Below are 16,643 nucleotides of genomic sequence, written 5' to 3' on the forward strand. Positions count from 1 at the left end.
AACGGGGGACCCGCGGGGTTAAATACAACTGGAGCCACGAGGCTTGTCTTGTGTTCCTACCTGCCCTGCCACGCACACATAGCCGACCGGAAGTCTTTCCAATGTCAGCGCTGATGTCGGAGGGAGGGAGGGCTTTGCTTAAGCCCTCCCTCCAACGTCAGCGCTGACATCCGCTATGTGTGTGCGGCAGGGCAGGTAGGAACACAAGACGAGCCTCGCGGCTCCAGTTGTATTTGGCTGAGAAAGTTGCTAAGATGAAGGCTAGGAGGCAAACGCGGAACTAGAGAATGACACGGTGGCGGTTTACCCGCGGCCACCACATTTTAGCCGCGGGTCACCCGCCGAAAACGGGGAAGAAAACTAGCAGTCGCTGCGGCGACGGGGACAAGGCCATTCACCGCCCGCGGGGCGGTGAATGGTCTTGTCTCCGCAGTGAGGTATCAAGGATCGCGCGGTCCCCGCAGCCACCGCCCGCCCGTAGCATTTAGCCAGCTCCCTCCCTCCACCTCACCTTAAATTTTGAGTTTTCCGGCTTCCTTTTTTCTGAGCCGCACGTGTTCAAAAATCCGTGCACGCGCGGCTGCGCGAGTCAATCAATCTTCTCCTCTGACGCAACCGGAAACAGGAAGTTGCAGGAGAGGAGAAGTTTGATTGACTCGCGCAGCCGCGCGTGCACGGATTTTTGAACACGTGCGGCTCGGAAAAAAGGAAGCCAGAAAACTCGAAATTTAAGGTGAGGTGGAGGGAGGGAGCTGGCTAAATGCACGGCTTTTTGAACGCGTGCGGCTAGGGAAAAAGGAAGCCGGCAAACTCGGAACGAATATAAGGTGAGGTGGAGGGAGGGTGGGGGCTGCTGGACCATTCTTCATTACTTTGCCATACTAATTCCATTCTATGTTAGGTGCCACGGACTCAGATTCGAGTCCTAGCGATGATGAGTTAAAGATCCCAAAAGAAGCCAACTTCTAAATCCAGTGGTTAGAGCTACACTACACTCCTTGTGACCCTGGGCAAGTCACTTAATCCCTATTGCTTCTGACACAATGGTCAGTTCCAAAGACCAAGACTGGCCAGTGTCAAAGACAGGATGCTGAGCTTGATAGACCCTTAGTCTCCACTGTTTTTAGTGATCAACAAAGTTCTATGTTTCTATAATCACCCTAATTCTGTTATCATTGGACTAGATATTCAAAATGATTTAAATGGCCAGGACAGGCTCCTGGCTGTTCAAATCATCTGTCCAGGGCTAACCAGGCATTTTCAATCTTCATGTTCAGCCCAAATGGTGTCACACAATTCAGCAAAAATATCCAATGTTGTTCCTCATAATTTAAATATTGCTCATAGAAGGAACAACATTGGGTATTTTTGCAAATGGAAGTTGGAGGGTTAATTCCCTTGAAACAGCCAATTGAGTGAAACATGAATTCATGCTGGGACACAAGATAGGTTGAATTTGTTTTGAATTTAAAAAGAAAAATGATCAATGAAGAATACTATAATGGCAAGAAAATATAATGATAAAACAGCAACTAATTTTGCCTATTTTTATATATTAAAAAAGTACTACATAAGGTGAATGTCCATATTGCTGTCTGTTGTTCTGCTGAGCACTGGCATTGAAACAGCAAAATGCATTTATTGCGTACTTGTCCTCTGTCGGAAACATTATGGTGGTATATTAGTTGTGTTAATAAAAATTTATAAACAAAGCCCTGCCAGCTGAACATCTCTTTCTCTAGTTCAGCAGCAGGAACTTTGATTTATAAGAATGGAATACGCTAAATATTAGAGTACTAAGGCTTATATGGATGCTGCGGGGACGGTGACGGGGCGGTGAATGGGATGGCAGTGGCGGTGACGGGGCGGTGAAAGGGATGGCAGTGACGGTGACGGGGTGGTGAATGGAATGGCGGTGACGGGGCGGTGCAGAGGATGGTGGGACGGGGCGGTGACGGGGACAGATTTTTTCCCCGTGTCATTCTCTACGCGGAACACAAAAGGGGGGAGGGAGTGCATTTTTGGACACAGAAGGCATGGACTTGGGAGAGAGGAAGGGAGGGAAAGAGATGCTGAGGTGGGGGAGGGAATGCATTTTTGGACACAAGGCATGGACTTGGGAGAGAGGAAGGGAGGGAAAGAGATGCTGAGGTGGGGGAGGGAATGCGTTTTTGGACAAAGAAGGTATGGACTTGGGAGAGAGGAAGGGAGGGAAAGAGATGCTGAGGTGGGGGAGGGAATGCATTTTTGGACACAGAAGGCATGGACTTGGGAGAGAGGAAGGGAGGGAAAGAGATGGTTGTGTACATGGGGAATGGAAAAAAGGAGAATTTTTGGTCATAGGGAGGGAGTGAGGTACAGACAGTGGCATACCGGGGTGGAGGTGGGGCGGTCCGCCCCGGGTTTACACCCCAACGGGGTGCACAGCTGGCCACCCTCCAGTGTTCTCCCTAGGCCGGCAAACTGCGGGTCTTTAGCCACTTGAGTGCCACCGCCGCCATCAGGAACAAGTTGGCGCCGAGTTCTCCCTGCTTTTCCCTGTGGGGCCAACCAACACTCGCCGCCCGTGTCAATTCTGACATCGGAGAGGACGTTCTGGGCCAGCCAATCGCTGCCTGGCTGGCCCAGAACATCCTCTCCGACGTTAGAATTGACGTAGGGCGGCGAGAGTTGGTCGGCCCCGCGGGGAAGAGAAGCAGGGCAAACTCGGTGCAGGCCTGTTCCCGATGGTGGCAGTGGCAGCCTATTCCCCAGCGGCGGTGGCACCATTTTCCCAATGGTGGTGGCATGGGGGAGGGGAGGGAAGGGGGGGGACAAGGAGCCAGAAAGAAAGAAAGGATCAGGGTGAAACGAAGAAAAATGGGGCACGGAGAGAGAGAGAGAGAAAGACAGACATACAGAAAGAAAGGGTATGGAGAGAGAGAAAAAGAAAGAAGGGGACAGAGTGAAACAAAGAAAAAGTTTGGGGAGGGAATGAGGTCTGGAGGAGAGGAAGCATACAGGAGGCTGAAAGAAGGGAAGAAATATTGGATGCACAGTCAGAAGAATAAAGTGCAACCAGAGACATGAAATTACCAAAGGTAGGAAAAATGATTTTATTTTCAATTTAGTGATCAAAATATGTCCGTTTTGAGAATTTACATCTGCTGTCTATATTTTGCACTATGGCCCCCTTTTACTAAACCGCAATAGCGGTTTTTAGCACAGGGAGCCTTTGAGTGTCGAGAGCAGCGTGGGGCATTCAGCGCAGCTCCCTGCACTAAAAACCACTTCGCGGTTTAGTAAAAAGGAAGGGGGTATATTTGTCTCTTTTTGTATAGTTGTTACTGAGGTGACATTGCATAAAGTCATCTGCCTTGACCTCTTTGAAAACCCGCAGAATATAAATGATAATTAACATTTTCTCTGCGTATAGTGTGCTTTGTGTTTTTAAAATTTTATTGTTGGTAGATCATTTTGACTTGACTACAAAGGTAAGGGGGAGGAGGGGAGCTGCTGAAAGACATCTAGTAATCCTTGCAGGCTTGACTGTGCAGGGAATTATTTTTGCAAAATCATGTTTTGTTATGTGACTGGCATTATTTAGACTTTAATTTCTATGAATGAATAGAATGAAAATGATATAAAATGATTTACTTGTTTTTATATGCGTGCGCTGAAGGAAAGTGAAGAGAGAGTGGGCTGAGGACGCTGAAGGGAAATGGGGAAGACAGAGTGCGAAGAAGATGCTGATTTATAAATTGACAATTGTACAGAATATTATTTCTTTTTATACTTTAATATAAACAATTCAAGGTTTGCGGGGATGGGGACTGAGCTTTCGGGGATTAGTCCAATAAAATGGTATTTTCTTATTTCTCATTATTTGTTTTATTTTTATTTGTTAATTTGTAGAGTGGTGATTGTTATGTATCAGTTTTTTTCAAATTTACATCTACTGTCTTTATATTTTGCACTGTATTAGAGGACATGTGTTACTGTTTATGTGGTGTTGCATTGTATCCAGGGTCTGGCTTCTTGGCGGTTCAGTTTAACTTTTGTCTACATATTTCTATTTTTAGTTTGTGATTATTCCATATTGGGCGAGGGTGTATCTCTGTTCTGTGTGTATGAAAAGAACATAGTTTTCAGTTGGCATTGACTGCAGGATCAACTGACTGCGGGATCTGGCTTGTTTAGTTTTAAAATGTATGTGTTGTTGTTCTAGTGCTCACTGCAGTGTTTAAGATGCTGCCTTTTCCTAGGTACACTCTTGTTGTGCGATATGTGGATTGTTACTAAAAATCATATTTTTCATATAGATGGGGGGGTCAAAAAATGATGGGCCCCGGGTGTCACATATGCTAGGTACGCCACTGGTGTTGGCTCTGCACTCAGCCCACCCCCTTCACCTCCTGGTCCCACCGCACGCTTACCTTACTTCCCTGGTGGTCAAGCGATCAGCCAGGGCAGGAGTCATCTTTCTAAGCTCTTGCCTGTGCAGTCTCCATAGTAAACAAATAGCTGCTGTGAGTTCTTACAGTAACTTGTGTGAACCAGCAGATCCTAAATGGGCTAGGAGGACCTGCAAAGGAAGTGGAAGTAGTGGGACCGCTGGGAAACAGCGATCATAATATGATCAAGTTCAGAGTTGAAGTACGAACACCAAAGGGAAAGAGAACCACAGCGACAACTTTTAACTTCAAGAAAGGAAACTACGAAGCAATGAGGGCAATGGTAAGGAAGAAACTTAGGAACAGCTCAAAGAAATGGCAGACTGTAGAGCAAGCCTGGTCTTTATTCAAGGACATGGTGAGCGAGGCTCAAAATCTGTATATCCCCAAATTCAGAAAAGGGTGCAAAAAGAGTCTAACAAAAGACCCGGCGTGGATAACTAAAGAAGTGAAGAAAGCGATAAGTGATAAGAAAAATTCATTCAGGAAATGGAAAAAGGCAAAACCGAGGAGAACTGGAAATAGCACAGGTAGTATCAAAAAGAATGTCACCTTGTGGTTAGAAAAGCCAAGAGAGAATATGAAGAGAGGCTAGCCAGGGAAGCACGAAATTTCAAACCGTTCTTCAGATATGTTAAAGGGAAGCAGCCGGCTAGGGAGGAGGTGGGACCGCTGGATGACGGAGACAGGAAGGGAGTGGTGAAGGAGGAGAAAGAAGTGGCGGAAAGATTAAACATGTTCTTTTCATCTGTATTTACAAAAGAGGACACATTCAACATACCAGAACCTGAGCAAATCTTCAAAGGAGACCAAGCAGAAAAATTAACATCCATGGAAGTAAGCCTCGAAGACGTACACAGGCAGATAGAAAAATTAAAAACTGACAAATCACCAGACCCGGATGGAATCCACCCTAGGGTTACATAGAAACATAGAAAAGGGCCACGACCCACCAAGTCTGCCCACTCTAATGACCCACCTCCCTAATTTCTTCCATGAAGAGATCCCACATGCTTATCTCATTTTTTCTTAAAATCTGGCATGCTGCTGGCCTCGATTACCTGCAGTGGAAGATCATTCCAATGATCAACTACCCTTTCGGTGAAGAACTACTTCCTGGTGTCGCCATGAAGTTTCCCACCCCTGATTTTCAATGGATGCCCTCTTGTTGCCGTGGGTCCTTTAAGAAAAAAGATATCTTCTTCCACCTCGATACGGCCCGTCTCAATCATGTCTCCCCTCTCTCTGCGCTCCTCGAGTGCGTATAGCTGCAACTTACCCAGCCGTTCCTCATACGGGAGATTCTTGAGTCCTGAGACCATCCTGGTTGCCAGTCGCTGAACCGACTCAACTCTCAGCACATCTTTTTGGTAAGTGGCCTCCAGAACTGTACACAATATTCCAGATGAGGTCTCACCAAGGATCTGTACAATGGCATTATGACTTCCGGCTTCCGGCTGACAAAACTTCTACGGATACAACCCATCATTTGTCTAGCCTTGGATGAAGCTTTCTCCACTTGATTGGCCGTCTTCATGTCTTCACTAATGATTACCCCCAAGTCTCCTTCTGCTGTAGTCCTTGCTAAGGTCTCACCATTTAGGGTGTAAGATCTGCATGGATTTCTACTGCCAAGGTGCATGACCTTACACTTTTTGGCATTGAAACTTAGTTGCCAAGTCGTGGACCAATGTTCCAGTAAGAGTCCTGTGTCATAATGTCTGGCACTGTGCTTTCGCCCACTATGTTGCATAGTTTGGCGTCATCGGCAAATAATGTAACTTTACCTCGAAGGCCCATGAGCCAGGTCACTTACGAGGATGTTAAATAGGATCGAGATCAAGACTGAGCCCTGTGGCACTCCACTGATTACCTCCGACGTTTTGGAGAGGGTACCGTTCACCACCACCCTCTGAAGTCTACCTCTAAGCCAGTCTTTAACCCATGCAGCTAATGTTTCACCTAATCCCATCAAACTCATTTTGTTCAATAACCTGCGGTATGGGACGCTATCAAAAGCTTTACTGAAGTCCAAGTACACAATGTCCAGGGACTCCCCCATATCCAGCTTTCTTGTTACCCAGTCAAAGAAGCTGATTAGATTGGATTGGCAGTACCTTCCCTTTGTAAATCCATGTTGATGGGGATCTCGCAGATTCTCCTTGTTCAGGATCGTATCTAACTTGTGTTTGATTAGTGTTTCCATAAGTTTAAACTAAACTAAATCTTAGGTTTATATATCGCATCATCTCCACAATCGTAGAGCTCGGCACGGTTTACAAGAGTTGAGAGAGAAAGGAAACTCCAAAGAGGTTAAAGGGAATAGTAAGAGGGATATTTTGGGGGCTTAGGAGGCCAAAGAAGGGGTAAGTGTTACATTTTTTAAAAAAGCCAGGTTTTCAGATGTTTGCGGAAGAGTTGGAGGGAGCTCAGGATCCGGAGGGGGGAGGTAAGGTTGTTCCAGAGCTCAGTGAATCTGCACGGGAGTTTACTCACTATCGAGGTGAGACTCACCGGTCTATAATTCGCAGCCTCTGTCCTGCATCCCTTTTTATGGAGTGGAATGACGTTAGTTGTTTTCCAGTCCAACGGGACTCTTCCTGTACTTAGGGAGAGATTGAAGAACACGGATAACGGTTCCACCAGGACATCACTCAACTCCCTAAGCACCCTGGGGTGTAGATTGTCTGGTCTCATGGCTTTGTTCACTTTAGTCTAGGCTTTTGTTCACTTTAGTCTAGATAGTTCACAGTAGATGCTGCTGGGCGTAAACTCGAAATTTCAAAACGGGTCTTCCGAGCTTTCCCTTGTCTGCAACTGTGGACCAGACCCCGGCACCTCGCAGGTAAAGACTGAGCAGAAGTATTCATTTAGTAGTTCGGCTTTATCGGGATCTGATTCTACATAATTCCCATCTGGTTTCCTAAGACGTATTATTCCATCTGTGTTTCTTTTTCTGTCACTAATATAGTAACATAGTAGATGACAGCAGATAAAGACCCGAATGGTCCATTCAGTCTGCCCAACCTGATTCAATTAAAATTTTTTAATTTTTTTTTCTTAGCTAATTCTGGGCAAGAATCCAAAGCTCTACCCGGTACTGTGCTTGGGTTCCAACTGCCGAAATCTCCGTTAAAACTTACTCCAGCCCATCTACACCCTCCCAGCCACTGAAGCCCTCCCCAGCCCATCCCCCATCAAACTGCCATACACAGACACAGACTGTGCAAGTCTGCCCAGTACTGGCCTTAGTTCAATATTTAATATTATTTTCTGATTCTAGATCCTCTGTGTTCATCCCACGCTTCTTTGAACTCAGTCACAGTTTTACTCTCCACCACCTCTCTCGGGAGCGCATTCCAGGCATCCACCACCCTCTCCATAAAGTAGAATTTCCTAACATTACTCTTGAATCTCCCACCCCTCAACCTCAAATTATGTCCTCTGGTTTTACCATTTTCCTTTCTCTGGAAAAGATTTTGTTCTACGTTAATACCCTTCAAGTATTTGAACGTCTGAATCATATCTCCCCTGTCCCTCCTTTCCTCTAGGGCAGGGGTGTCCAATGTCGGTCCTCGAGGGCCGCAATCCAGACGGGTTTTCAGGATTTCCCCAATGAATATGCACGAGATCTATGTGCATGCACTGCTTTCAATGCATATTCATTGGGGAAATCCTGAAAACCCGACTGGATTGCGGCCCTCGAGGACCGACATTGGACACCCCTGCTCTAGGGTATACATATTCAGGGCTTCCAGTCTCTCCTCATACATCTTCTGGCGCAAGCCTCCTATCATTTTCGTCACCCTCCTCTGGATTGCCTCAAGTCTTCTTATGTCCTTCGCGAGATACATTCTCCAAAACTGAACAGAATACTCCAAGTGGGGCCTCACCAATGACCTGTACAGGGGCATCAACACTTTCTACTGGCTACGCCTCTCTTTATACAGCCCAGCATCCTTCTGGCAGCAGCCACTGCCTTGACACACTGTTTTTTTTACCTTTAGATCTTCAGACACTATCACCCCAAGGTCCCTCTCCCCGTCCGTGTATATCAGCTTCTCTCCTCCCAGCATATACGGTTCCTTCCGATTATTAATCCACAAATGCATTACTCTGCATTTCTTTGCATTTAATTTTAGTTGCCAGGCATTAGACCATTCCTCTAACTTTTGCAGATCCTTTTTCATATTTTCCACTCCCTTTTCGGTGTCTACTCTGTTACAAATCTTGGTATCATCTGCAAAAAGGCACACTTTTCCTTCTAACCCTTCATTAATGTCACTCACAAACATATTGAACAGGATTGGCCCCAGCACCGAACCCTAAGGGACTCCACTATTCACTTTTCCTTCCTCCGAGCGACTTCCATTAAACACCACCCTCTGGCGTCTGTCCGACAGCCAGTTTCTAACCCAGTTCACCACTTTGGGTTCTAACTTCAGCCCTTCAAGTTTGTTCAACAGTCTTCTATGAGGAACTGTATCAAAGGCCTTGCAGAAGTCTAAGTAAATTACATCTAGCATATGTCCTTGATCCAGCTCTCTGGTCACCCAATCAAAAAATTCAATCAGGTTCGTTTGGCACGATTTACCTTTTGTAAAGTCATGTTGCCTCGGATCCTGTAACCCATTAGATTCAAGGAAGTACACTATCCTTTCTTTCAGCAACACTTCCATTATTTTTCCAACAACTGAAGTGAGGCTCACAGGCCTGTAGTTTCCTACTTCGTCCCTGTGACCATTTTTGTGACTAGGGACCACATCCGCTCTCCTCCAATCCCCAGGAACCCCTCCCGTCTCCAGAGATTTGTTGAACAAGTTTTTAATAAGACTCGCCAGAACCTCTCTGAGCTCCCATAGTATCCTGGGATGGATCCCGTCTGGTCCCATTGCTTTGTCCACCTTCAGTTTTTCAAGTTGCTCATAAACACTCTCCTTCGTGAACGGTGCAGAATCCACTCCATTTTCTCGTGTAACTTTGCCAGACAATCTCGGTCCTTCTCCAGAATTTTCTTCTGTGAACACAGAACAGAAGTATTTGTTTAGCACATTTGCTTTTTCCTCATCACTCTCCACATATTGGTTCCCAGCATCTTTTAGTTTAGCAATTCCATTTTTCATCTTCCTCCTTTCACTAATATATCTGAAAAAAAATTTTGTCTCCCTTTTTTACATCTTTATCCATTTGTTCTTCCGCCTGTGCTTTCACCAGACATATCTCTCTCTTGGCTTCTTTCAGTTTCACCCTGTAGTCCTTTTTGCACTGCTTTTCTTGTACCTGAATGTACCTGAAAAAGGATTTATCCCCCTTCTTAATGTTCTTTGCCAGATTCTCTTCCATTCGGAGTTTGGCCTCTCTGACTGCTGTTTTGACAGCTTTAGACTTGGCCAGATATTCTTCCTTAGTCTCTCGTTTTCCTGATTGTTTGCAGGAGATAAATGCTCTTTTCTTCTTTTTTACAAGGTCTGAGATCTCCGCAGAGAACCACTGAGGTTTATTGTTTTTCCGCCGTTTACTTACTGTTTTTATATAGCAGTTGGTTGCTTCGTGTAGGGTAGATTTCAGAGTTGACCACATTACCTCTACATTATCTGTTGCGGCTTGATTTTGTAGCACCTGATGGACAAAATCTCCCATGCTTTTGAAGTTAGTGCCCTTAAAGTTGAGGTCCTTTGTTGATGTGTTTGATTGAAACCTTTTCTGAGGTAGAACCATACCGTGTTGTGGTCACTGGAGGCCAACGTATCGCCTACCGAAACCTCTGTGACACCTTCTCCATTGGTGAGTACCAGGTCCAGTATCGCCTGATCCCTAGTGGGCTCCAAAACCATTTGTTTGAGGTGTGCTCCCTTTATGGAGGTTAATAGCCTTCTGCTGCTGCTGGTCGTGGTGGAAAGTTTGTTCCAATCTGCATCAGGCATATTGAAGTCTCCTAGCAATACTGTGTCTCCACGCAAAGTGATGTTCTCTATGTCTTCGATTAATTCTATATCCTTGTCTTCCTGTTGTCTTGGAGGTCTGTATACTACACCAAGATACAGACATTTGTCGTGTCCCCTGGCCAGGTTCACCCAGAGAGATTCCCTGGTGTACTTGACATCTGCGATTCTGGTAACTTTGATGTCCTCTTTAGTGTATAGTGCTACCCCTCCTCCTAAATTGCTCTCTCTGTCTCGACGAAGTAATGTATCCCGGTATTGCCATATCCCACTCATGTGAATCCGTGAACCAAGTCTCGGATATCACTACCACGTCCAGGTCGGAGTTCCTTATTTCCGTCTCTAATTCCAGAATTTTATTGCCTAAACTGTATGCATTAACATACATAGCCCTCCATACCTTATGTTTGCTAAGTCCCTGTGGAGAATTTCCCGCCTGAGTTAGTGTTCCTCCTATAGTATTATTTTCAACGTGTGTACTTACCTCGGATTCAGAAATGGAGTTGCAACTTATCTCGCCATGATGATTCCTTACCATGTCGGTACGTGAGTGGGTACCCTCCCCATCTTACCTAGTTTAAAGCCCTACGAAGCAGGCAGGCTAGTCAGTGTCCAAGGACGTTCTTACCCCTTCTGGTCAGGTGAAGTTCGTCTGGTCCCTGTAGTCCCTGCAGTGCCTCTCCATGGTTTAGGAATCCGAAGTTCATCTCCTTGCACCATCCGTGTAGCCACTCGTTTGTCCTCTGGATACGTTCTTCCCTTACCTCTCACTGGGAGGATCAAGGAGAAGACCACCTGCGCTTCCATCCTCCTCAGCTTCTCACCCAGGGCTCCAAAGTCTTCAGGTATAGTCTCCGGGGTGTTCCTGGCAGTGTCGTTCGTTCCGACGTGGATGAGAAGCTTGGGGAAGTGGTCTTGGGGCTTGATAAGTCTATCTAGGCAGCCGGTGACATCTCAGATTCTGGCTCCTGGTAGAAAGCAAACCTCTCTTGATTGCATATCCAGTCTGCAAATAGGTCCCTCAGTGCCCCTCAGCAGGGAGTCCCCAATGACTACCACTCTGAACTTCTTCGGGGGGGGGGGGGGGGGCTGAACTGTTGTCCCTGGAACCGGAGCCATCTGTTGGACATCTTCCTGTTCCTCATTGGCAGTTCCTTCCTGTAAAAGAACTAAAGGAGGAAATAGCGGAACTAGTACAGCAAGTTTGTAATCTATCCCTTAAAACAGGAGTGATCCCAGAGGATTGGAAGATAACCAATGTTACGCCCATCTTTAAAAAGGGATCAAGAAGTGACCCGGGGAACTACAGACCGATAAATCTGACTTTGGTTCCGGGGAAAATGGTGGAAGCTTCTGGTGGAAAGAAATCAGCTTCTGATAACCAGCCAATATGGCTTCTGCAAGGGAAGATCGTGCCTAATTAACTTATTGCACTTCTTTGAAGGAATAAACAAGCGGATGGACAAAGGGGACTCCATAGACATTGTATACTTAGATTTCCAAAAGGCCTTTGACAAGGTACCCCATGAACGCCTACTTCAGAAACTGAAGAACCATGGGGCGGAAGGAGATGTACATAGATGGATCAAAAATTGGTTGGCGGGTAGGAAGCAGAGGGTAGGAGTGAAGGGCCACTACTCGGACTGGGGGAGGGTCACGAGTGGTGTTCCGCAGGGGTCAGTGCTCGGACCGCTGCTATTCAATGTATTTATAAATGATCTAGAAACAGGGACGAAGTGTGAAGTAATAAAATTTACATTCGACACCAAACTATTTAGTGGGGCTAGGACTAAAGAGGACTGCGAAGATTTACAAAGGGACCTGAACAAACTAGGAGAGTGGGCGATGAGATGGCAGATGAAGTTTAATGTAGAGAAATGTAAAGTCTTGTACGTAGGAAACAGAAACCCGAAGTACAGCTATATGATGGGAGAGCTGTTATTGGGTGAGAGTACCCAAGAAAGGGACTTGGGGGTAATGGTGGACGAGACAATGAAGCCATCGGCACAGTGCGCAGCGGCCGCTAAGAAGGCGAATGGAATGCTAGGTATAATCAAGAAAGGTATTACAACCAGAACAAAAGAAGTTATCCTGCCGTTATATCGGGCGATGGTACGTCCGCATCTGGAGTACCGCATCCAGTATTGGTCGCCGTACTTTAAGAAGGATATGGCGATACTCGAGAGGGTCCAGAAGAGAGCGACGAGATTGATAAAAGGTATGGAAAACCTTTCCTATGCTGAAAGATTGGAGAAACTGGGGCTCTTCCCTGGAAAAGCGGAGGCTTAGAGGGGACATGATAGAGACTTACAAGATCATGAAGGTCATAGAGAATGTGGAAAGGGACAGATTCTTCAAACTTTCGAAAACTACAAGAACGAGAGGGCATTCGGAAAAGTTGAAAGGGGACAGATTCAAAACCAATCTAGGAAGTTTTTCTTCACCCAATGGGTGGTGGACCCTGGAATGCGCTTCCAGAGGGCATGATAGGACAGAGTACGGTATTGGGGTTCAAGAATGGATTGGACAATTTTCTGAAGGAAAAGGGGATAGAGGAGTATAGATAAAGGATTGCTACACAGGTCCTGGTCCTGTTGGGCCGCCGCGTGAGCGGACTGCTGGGCATGATGGACCTCTGGTCTGACCCAGCAGAGGCACTGCTTATGTTCTTATGTTATGTTCTTATGCTGTGAGTTCTTACAGTAACTTGTGTGAGCCAGCAGACAGGACACCATGCGGAGAAAAAAATTGATCACTCCAGCTCCTGTTCTCCACATTACTGGACCACTAGGACAGTAAGGTAGGCCCAGAGAGAGGCCTGTGGTAGGTCCAGGATGGGGGTGGATGGATGGGACTCAAATATAAACTAAGATCCCTATTTTGGGGCTATTTTTATGGCCCCAAAATCTCAGTTTAGGGTTGTTCAATAATTTATCTACCTGAGAATGAAAGAAAGTAGCAAGCGTGTTGAAACAAGTCTCTGCATGTTGTGACATGTTTCAAGGTTACTCATGCACAGTTGGGGCTCAGTGAGAGTCTATCATTCCAAGAGACAGAATGTCAGGAGAATCCTTGTGCGAATCAAGTAAGAAACTGCTAGATTTTGAGCACAGTTCAGTGATAAAATTTCTCACAAAAGAAAGAAAAAAGCCAAAGGAGATCCATGAACTCATGACTGCAATATATGATGAATCAACTCACTTTGCCCTGGAGATCTACCGGTCAATCGCGATCGACCTATTGGGCACCCCTGATATAGACCTTGACAAAAAGAAATATGTACTTTGTAGGTGCTGTTTGTTTATGTGAGTCGAAATAATTGTCCACTTAGGTGATAATGCCTTTTAGAAAAATATTAAAATTGAAGCCCAACTCTGTTTCCAGCAATGGACAATTCAGGTTACTTGGCAGAAGTATTGTTTATTTTATGGTTTTTGATAAATTGCCAGATTTTGGACATGCCAAATTTAAGCGATCTACATTCATAACCAGCTTTCCCTGCACTGTGGAGCGTTGTTTGCTATTCCATCAAGGCCACCTAAGTTAGTCTTGATTACACTCTTTCAACAAATTGTCTAGCTTATTTGAGTATTAAATAAAAGCGGTCTTGTCTTAAATTTGTTTAAAACATGATGCTAACTAATTTCTTGGAGTGTGGCCCAGTTCTACTACAATTTGAAAGCGTAAATAACCATTCCCTATTTCCTTAATTTGCACCATTCATGAGTTTATAAACATTGATGACATCTCTTATGTTCTCCAGACTGAAGAGCCATAAACAGTCAAGGAAATATTTCTATACCATTTATCAATCTTATTACTCTCTTCTGTACATTTCTAGTTTTTCTACATATATTTTAATATCAAACAGTGCTAAAAGTCCACAGTACTCAACATGAGAATGCACTTTGGATTTATACAGAGCTATAATGACAATCTCAGTTGTGTTTTCTGTTCTTCTCAAAATAATTGTTAACATTCTCTTTGGTCTTTGGCTACTGCTGCACATTTGGGAGGCAATTAACAGGGCAGAGAGTCAAGACAAGCATCCAGAACTATCCTGCTGGGCCATATAACTATGCTTGTACTTATGTACACTTATGCACACTACACCTACGTACTTGGCACATGCAATTGCAAAGACTGGTTTAGAACTTTTACAACAAGGGCACATAGGCTGCATACATACATTGTGCTTACTTTACTAGGCCAAATATTTTACCAGAGAAATAAAATTGTAAGGATGCATTATGGTTACAAAATGTATATTGACTAAATCCATGAAAGAATGCAAAAAAGTATGCGGGAAAATTATATAATAAAGCAGCCCATATAAAAAGCTCATTTATGACTCAAGTATTCTTTTTTCTTTTCATTTATGGTTTACATCAAAGAAAATTATCAATGAAGAGGAAAAACAGAGTCAAAACACAATAATTCCATTTAGTTCTAGCAAGAACATAAAATATCAATTAAGTTCAACTAACTGTGAATAGTCTACATAAGGGGGAGACATTCAAATCCTATGAGGAAAGATCTAGAAGTACAAAATATAGGAACATCAGTATAAGTCTTCTTACTTACAAGGACCAGATATTATAACACCTTTCCCTTCAAGAAAGAGCTGCAATTGAGAAGGTTGAAAAAATATAGCAATGTTGCTCAAGAAATACTAAACATTTATAAGGATATCGTAATTGAAATCTTGCTCCCAATGTAATAACATACTGTTTTAATGACAAAAATCTTTTCCTCCTCGCTTGAGTCCACTTAGAAATATCAGGAATTATAGAAATCTTGCTATCCAAAAAATTTGTTTCTTTCATTTTAAAGAAAAGTCTCATTTAGTACCTCTTTATCTTGTTGAAATACAAATAATACTATCAATATTGACCTCAGTATAACTTCTACAGAGGACTCCAAGATTTTAGTAAGGTTCAAACTCATCATCCTTGGGACTAGAACGTTTTTTATAGGATTTGGCAAAAAAATATACCTTCTGAAGAGGTGGAAGACCCTTTTCTGGATACTTAAAACACCTCTTTTAAGAACCTATAAAATAAGTCCCAGGGCGGAGAAGATTAGGAAAATTTAAAAGTCCTAAGATTCAGTTGACGAGCAAAGTTCTCAAAATTCTCAATTTTCTGTTGTATCACCATCTTGTCGTGTGACATAATAGATGGGACAGTTTGGACCTTTTGGACATTCTGATCAAAATCCTTAATTTTCTCAGATTGAGTTTTAATATCTTCTTCGCATTTCTGTAACCTATAAGAATGTGTTTGTATAAGGGGTGAGATTTCAGCACATCTTATGAAGAGAATCCAGTGCTGTCCATATTGAATCCAGAGTTACCTCTGCAGGTTTAATCAGGGGTGGAATAATAGATATTCCCTCTGCCTTCGACAACTTCACTCCCTCTCCTCCAGATGATGACAAAGCTATGACCTCTGCATGGGGACTCGGCATACCCTCAGATTCCACAAGCAACGCCATATCCGTATCCCAAGGAATCTCCAAAGTCTCTGCATCTCACGGCTACCGCAGGGCTAAGCGAGGTCTTGCTCCCAAAGGCTGACATCTCCTCCATGTTCAGCCATGCTCCGATCAGAAGACAAGATGAACGCTGTGATCACAGCCTGCCGCAATGAAGGGCACTCCGGCTGCCAGGTAGCAATAGACATTCTCCCTCTCCTGTTCGGCATATGAAAAAAGTAGCAAAAGCGGGCAGCACAAGGCCACATGCAGGTAATTAAAAAAAAAAATGGCAGATAGCTAAAGCACAGTGTTCTTACTGCGACACCATCTTGTCTCCTTGATCTGATGGCTCAAGTATTCTTACTTAATGTAATTAATTTCTCAAAGAAACAGAGCACTTTGTTAAAAATCATTCATGTACAACATTCATGTAAAAAGAATCAGTTTATATATGATTAAATGCATGTTCATGGTTTCCTAAAATATCTACCTATTTAAAAAAGGGAAATAAATCAATATTAGCTTATCTAGAGAATACAAATAAACTTGTTTTTCACTGAAATAATAGAGTAAATGCAACTTCTCATTCTAGTATAAACCAAGCATCATGCTGGTCTTGTTGATGTGGTGCCTCCAAACTAAATCTTGACCACCAGTTAGGTCTATTATGTTTACATTTATTTGTTTGGTCACATGGCTTAATTGTTTTAAGTGCAGCCTCATATATTTTTGGACTATTTAAGCCAAGTCTTCAGATATGCTTTCCAAATGGTTATATTTATGCCATCAT

The 16,643-nt window shown here is 44.0% G+C and overlaps 1 protein-coding gene across 1 annotated transcript in view; it reads left to right on the forward strand.

Moving 5' to 3' along the window:
* The window catches only part of MED12 (mediator complex subunit 12), a 708,291-nt gene that overhangs the window by 600,533 nt on the left and 91,115 nt on the right, over positions 1-16,643 (forward strand). The gene's annotated exons all lie outside the window — the stretch shown is intronic.

Source organism: Geotrypetes seraphini, chromosome 5, assembly GCF_902459505.1.
Source record: "Geotrypetes seraphini chromosome 5, aGeoSer1.1, whole genome shotgun sequence".
Taxonomy (NCBI): Eukaryota; Metazoa; Chordata; class Amphibia; order Gymnophiona; family Dermophiidae; genus Geotrypetes; species Geotrypetes seraphini.